This window comes from Oryctolagus cuniculus, chromosome 4, assembly GCF_964237555.1.
Source record: "Oryctolagus cuniculus chromosome 4, mOryCun1.1, whole genome shotgun sequence".
NCBI lineage: Eukaryota > Metazoa > Chordata > Mammalia > Lagomorpha > Leporidae > Oryctolagus > Oryctolagus cuniculus.
This window is the reverse complement of record NC_091435.1, coordinates 175,991,900-175,997,925: the sequence shown is the minus strand read 5'-3', so window position 1 is coordinate 175,997,925 and position 6,026 is coordinate 175,991,900. Positions and strand designations below refer to the sequence as shown.

General features: G+C 50.4%; 1 long non-coding RNA gene across 1 annotated transcript; it reads right to left on the bottom strand.

Moving 5' to 3' along the window:
• Positions 1 to 1,239: 1,239 nt before the first annotated feature.
• On the bottom strand, positions 1,240 to 5,237 carry LOC127486577 (uncharacterized). Its single transcript, XR_011388402.1, has 2 exons — positions 4,947 to 5,237; positions 1,240 to 1,604 (listed from the first exon to the last, which is right to left on the bottom strand). It is a non-coding gene; the product is annotated as an uncharacterized lncRNA (long non-coding RNA).
• Positions 5,238 to 6,026: the final 789 nt, after the last annotated feature.

Below are 6,026 nucleotides of genomic sequence, written 5' to 3'. Positions count from 1 at the left end.
AATTTTATTAAGGAAATGTTTTAAAAACAGTTTCTCAGACAACTTATAGTTGGAAGATGTTAATGTATGGTGGAATGAGAAGGCCATGCCAAGATGGCCACTGGCAAGCAAGCGTCAGTTACTCAGGAGTGGCTTCAGAAACTCCCTGGGAAACCCCCCTGGGAAACCACCTGGCAACAGAGCCTGACTGGCAACAGGCTGTGATTGGATGGCTTCAGATACTGCCTGGCAACAGGCTGTGATTGATTAGGGCATAAACCGCCCCTTGACCAGATAGGCTGCCTTGGCTATTTAAGCTGCTGTAGCAACTGAAATAGATGACTCTGCAGGCTGCTCGCCTCAGGCCCACTTTCACCCAACTCCCGGGGTCTGTGTGGTGACTCTGCAAATCTTGTCCCACCACGCTCCTCTTCTCAGAACTAATTCACAGTAACAAATGTAGTTGATTTCCTGCATAAGAATCAGAAAATCTTAATTCTACATTATCCAAAATGGAGAACTTGTGCTTCAAAAGAACTAAAGCTACTGACTTTAAAAATATGAGGGGGTCTTTAAAAATTCATAGATAGTGCATAGTGTGAAAAAAAACTATGCATATAGGGAGATTACTGATGCCATAAACAGGAGTGTCAATTTGTAAAGTCAACAACAGGAGTCACTGTGCACTTACTCCTCATGTAGGATCTCTGTCCTTAATGTGCTGTGCATTGAGATTTAATGTTATAACGAGTACTCAAACAGTATTTTTCACTTTGTGTTTCTATGTGGGTGCAAACTGTTGAAATCTTTACTTAATGTATACTAAACTGATCTTCTGTATATAAAGAAAATTGAAAATGAATCTTGATAAGAATGGAAGGGGAGAGAGAGCGGGAAAGGGGAGGGTTGCGGGTGGGAGGGAAGTCATTGGGGGGGCGGAGCCAATGTAATCCATAAGCTGTACTTTGGAAATCAATATTCATTAAATAAAAGTTAAAAAAAAAGAAAAAAAGAAAAAAAAACTATGCATGGAGTTGCATCAAAATGAACATCTCTTAATTCTATTTTTTCCACATTTTTGAAGCCCCCGTGTATACAGACTCTATAAATATTTCTATCAACACTTTTTCTCCTACATAATGTTCAGTACTTGTTGACATCACAAGAAACAATTTGGGTGAGAAGACATTGCTCAAATAACAGAATCTTCCAAAAATTTCAAAAATTTTCAAATCATATCACTCCAAAGAAGAATAGACATTTAGGCTAATTTGGAACTCACGTTCAATAGAAACACAAGCTATTGCTTTGGAAGATTATGTTTATCAGTTGACAGTATCAAAACTGAGTCAGCGTAGGCATTTGGTTCAGTGGCTACGCTGCCTCTTGGGACACCTGCATTGCATACCAGAGCGCCTGGGTTGAAGTCTTGTCTCTGCTCCTAATTCCAGCTTCCAGCTAATGCAGACTCTCAGAAGGGACCCAATACTTGGGTGTGGGAGACCTGGATTGAACTTCCAGCTCCTGGCTTTGGCCTGGCCGAAGCCTGTCTGTTGCAGGCGTTTGGTGCATGAACCAGTGCATGAGAGTTCTGTCAGTCAGTCTCACTGCCTCTCAAAAAAAATCTGAAAAACAACATAAAAAAAACAGAAGCAAAATCAAGAGTTGGAAATGTGAATTGATCAAGAGAACACCTTCCTGACAACTTGATTTGTGTTTCCTGATCTGTGGTTATTCTCTCCATTCTTCCCATCCCCGTTCAAGCTATGTCAGTGAACACTTCCCCCACTGTGACACTAATCCATCCTTGATCCCATTCCTTTCTTATGCTACTTTTTACCCTATAGTTAATCTGGCAGTGAGATCTCACCTATCTGAAATATGGATTTTCAAAATTCAGTTCAAGTTCACTGATGTCTAAATCAAGTTCTTGTATACAGTTTTATACTCTGAAGATAAACGCAATAATAATTCTCTACCCTATACTTACATAAGTCCTTAGGGTAACCAAAAAAAAAAAAACTAGAATATCTATAAATTTTTAATTAATTATCTAACTTAGCTGCTTCTGTAGTACTCAAATGTGAAAACAAACCAAATACATAAATCTTAAAAAAAGAAATTATGACAACAGTTGTCATGAGGGAAAAGCTAATTAGAAAATAGGCTCTGGGGGCCAGTGCTGTGGCGTAGCAGGTAAAGCTGCTGCCTGCAGTGCCAGAATCCCATATGAGCTCTGGTTCAAGTTCCAGCTGCTTCACTTTGGACCCAGCTCTCTGCTGTGGCCTGGGAAAGCACTGGAGGATGGCCCAAGTCCTTGGGCCCCTGCACCCACACGGGAGATCCAGAATAAGCTTCTGGCTCCTAGCTTCAGATTACCACAGCTCCAGCCATTGTGGCCAACTGGGGAGTGAACCAGTGGATGGAAGACCTCTGTCTCTCTTTCTCTGTGTGTGTGTGTAACTCTGCCTTTCAAATAAATAAATAAATCTCTTTAAAAAAAAAAAAAGGAGGGGTGGCCAGCACTGTGGTGTAGCAGGTAAAGCCGCCACCTGCAGTGGTGGCATCCCATGTGGGTGCCGGTTCGAGTCATGGATGCCCCACTTTTGATTCAGTTCTCTGTTATGGCCTGGCGAAGCAGTGGAAGATAACCCAAGTCCTTGGGCCTTCACACTCACGTGGGAGACCTGGAAGAAGCTCCTGGCTCCTGGCTTCAGATAGGCTCAGCTCCAGCCATTGTAGCCATCTGGAGAGTGAACAGCAGATTGAAAACTAACTTTCTCTCTCTCTCTGCCTCTGACTCTGCCTTTCTGTAGCTCTGCCTTTCAAATAAGTAAATAAATAAATAAATCTTTTAAAAACAGGAATATCAGAATGTACATCTATTAACAGCTAAAATCTTTTTTAAAGATTTATTTATTTATTTGAAAGAGTTACACAGAAAGAGAAGGAGGCAGAGAGAGAGAGAGAGAGAGGTCTTCCATTCGCATCTTCTACTGCTTTTCTAGGCTGTAGCAGAGAGCTAGATTGAAGTGGAGCAGCCAGGCCTCGAATCAGCACCTACATTGGATGCTGGCACTACAGGCAGCAGTTTTACCCGCTATGCTACTGCACCTGGCCCATTGCTAAAATCTTTTAAAAGGAACAGTAGCAATTGCAATAAGAACTTTCATTCATCGCTGTCCCACCCTCCCTGTAGATTTGAGAAGGAAATTGCTTTTGAAAACAATCATATCAACACCATGCAAGAGAAAAAGAGAGGATGCAACTTTATTTAACACAGTAATCCCACCAAGTTCAGTGCAGCCACCTGCCAAACCAATCAACCTTGTAGGATGTCACTATGCAGACATGATAGAGTAATACTGGAAGACACACAGGGAACATCAGGTTAGTTTCAGAGATCAGATATCACACCAGTATTACAGGTCATCATGTGGACCTAAAAATCAGTATTACAGGTCACTGTCCAGGCCTTATACTAGTTTCAGTGGCCACTGTGTGGATATCTTTTTTTTTTTTTTTTGACAGGTAGAGTTAGACAGTGAGAGAGAGAGACAGAGAGAAAGGTCTTCCTTTTCCATTGGTTCACCCCAGAAATGGCCGCTACGGCCAGTGCTGCACCGATCTGAAGCCAGGAGCCAGGTGCTTCCTCCTGGTCTCCCATGCGGGTGCAGGGCCCAAGCACTTGGGCCATCCTCCACTGCACTCCCGGGCCACAGCAGAGAGCTGGCCTGGAAGAGGGGCAACCGGGCCTAGTACCCAGCACCCCAACAGGGACTAGAACCGGGAGTGCCAGCGCCACAGGTGGAGGGTTAGCCTAGTGAGCCACGGCAACAGCCATGGATATCTTATTGGTAGATATCTTGTGCTTTAGGTGGAATTTCTCCCCTCGTCCCCCCAGACCTTTCTGTGTCCAGCACTCTGAAGACCTGTCAGCCAGAGATTGGAAGCATTTTACAGAGTGCGGATCTGAGATTTCATCCTTGCTGGGGACCTGGCGCACTTCTCACACCCTCGATGGCTACAGCCAGAAAAGGCAGGTTCGCGCGCCCTCTGGTGGCTTCTAGGACTCGCGGCCGTTCGCCACAGACTACACCTCCCAGTGGTCCCCATGGGCGTTGCGCAGCAGAAGACCGCGTTCCCAGAACACATCACGGGCTCTGGCCTCAGACTCCATTTCCCAGAACCCCGTGGGCGCCCGCCTCAGACTCCATCTCCCAGAGCCCCGCAGGCATCCAGCTTCTGAGTACTCCTCTCACGGAGGGCCCTGCGGGGGTGCCCTCTTTGAGGAGCCCATCTTCTAGAGCACTCTGTGCAAACCCCTAATACCCCATCTCCGAGAGTCCCATAGGCGCCCGCCTCAGACTCCACCTCCCAGAGCCAGCGAGCAACAAGCCTCAAAGGACTCCATCTCCCAGTGGTCCCCACAGGTGTCACGCGTCAGAGGATCACGTCTCCCAGAACACCTCATGGGCGCTCACCTCAGACTGCATCTCCTAGAGCCCCGTGGGTGCCCGCCTCAGACTCCACCTCCCAGAGCCCCGTGGGCGCCCGCCTCAGACTCCATCTCCCAGAGCCCCGTGGGCGCCCGCCTCAGACTCCATCTCCCAGAGCCCCGTGGGCGCCCGCCTCAGACTCCATCTCCCAGAGCCCCGTGGGCGCCCGCCTCAGACTCCATCTCCCAGAGCCCCGTGGGCGCCCGCCTCAGACTCCACCTCCCAGAGTCCCGTGGGTGTCCGCCTCAGACTCCACCTCCCAGAGGCCCGTGGGCACCCGCCTCAGACTCCATCTCCCAGATCCCCGAGGGTGTCCCTCTTCCTAGGACTCCGTCTCACATAGGGCCCTGCGGGGGTGCCCTATTTGACAACCCCTGTCTCAGAGCCTCCTGGGCGTGCCCTGCAGGACCCGTCTCCCAGAGGACCGCGGGCGCCCGCACCTGACTTTCCCGGAGCCCAGCGACCCACAAGCCTCAAAGGCCTCCATCTCCCAGTGGTCCCAGAGGGCATCACACGTCAGAGGACTGCATCTCCCAGAACGCACCGTGCGCGCTTGCCCAGACTCTCACACCATTAATGGCTGCTGTCAGAAAAGGCAAGATCGCGCCCTGTGGTGGCTTCTAGGATTCAGCGCAGGATCCACGGGCATTCGCCGCAGACTCCATCATCCCAGAGCCCCAGACTCCATCTCCCAGTAGTCGCTGCGGCCATCGCGCCACGTCTCCCAGAACTCCGCACGGGCGCCGCCCTCTGACGCCATCTCCCAGAGCCCAGCCAGCGACATTCAAGGACTCCATTTCCCAGGGAACCCCGCGGGAGTCCTACGTCAGAGGACTGCATCTCCCAGAATGCGCCGTGGCCTCTCGCTTCAGACTCAGGTTCTCCCAGAACACCTCGCGGGCGCTCATCTCAGACTCTATTTCCCAGGGTCCTGGGAGCCCCCACCTCAGACTCCATCTCCCAGAGGCTCGTGGGTGTCCAACTTCCTAGGACTCCATCTCACGGAGGGCCCTGCTGGGCTGCCCTCTTTGAGGACCCCAGCTTCCAGAGGCCCCTGAGCAAGTTCCCCTCAGAATCCCATCTGCGAAAGCCCCGCGGGCGCCCCCGACTCCAACTACCAGAGCCCAGCCAGCGACAAGCCTCAGAGAACTCCATCTCCCAGGGGTCCCTGCGGGCATCATACGTCAGAGGACTGCGTCTCCCAGATCGCACTGTGGTCTCTCGCTTCAGACTCCATCTCCTAGAGGTCCCCGCGGGCATCATACCTCAGAGGACCGCGTCTCTCAGATCGCACTGTAGTCTCTCGCTTCAGACGCCGTGTTCTAGAGGTCCCCGCACGCACTGTGCATCAGAGGACTGCGTCTCCCAGAACTCCACGCGGGCGTCCCCCTCCCCCCCACGCCATCTCCCAGAGCCCAGCGAGCAACAAGCCTTAGAAGACTCCATCTCCCAGGGGTCCCTGGGGGCATCATATGTCAGAGGACCGCGTCTCCCAGATCGCACTGTGGTCTCTCGCTTCAGACTCCATCCCAGACGTCCCCATGCGCA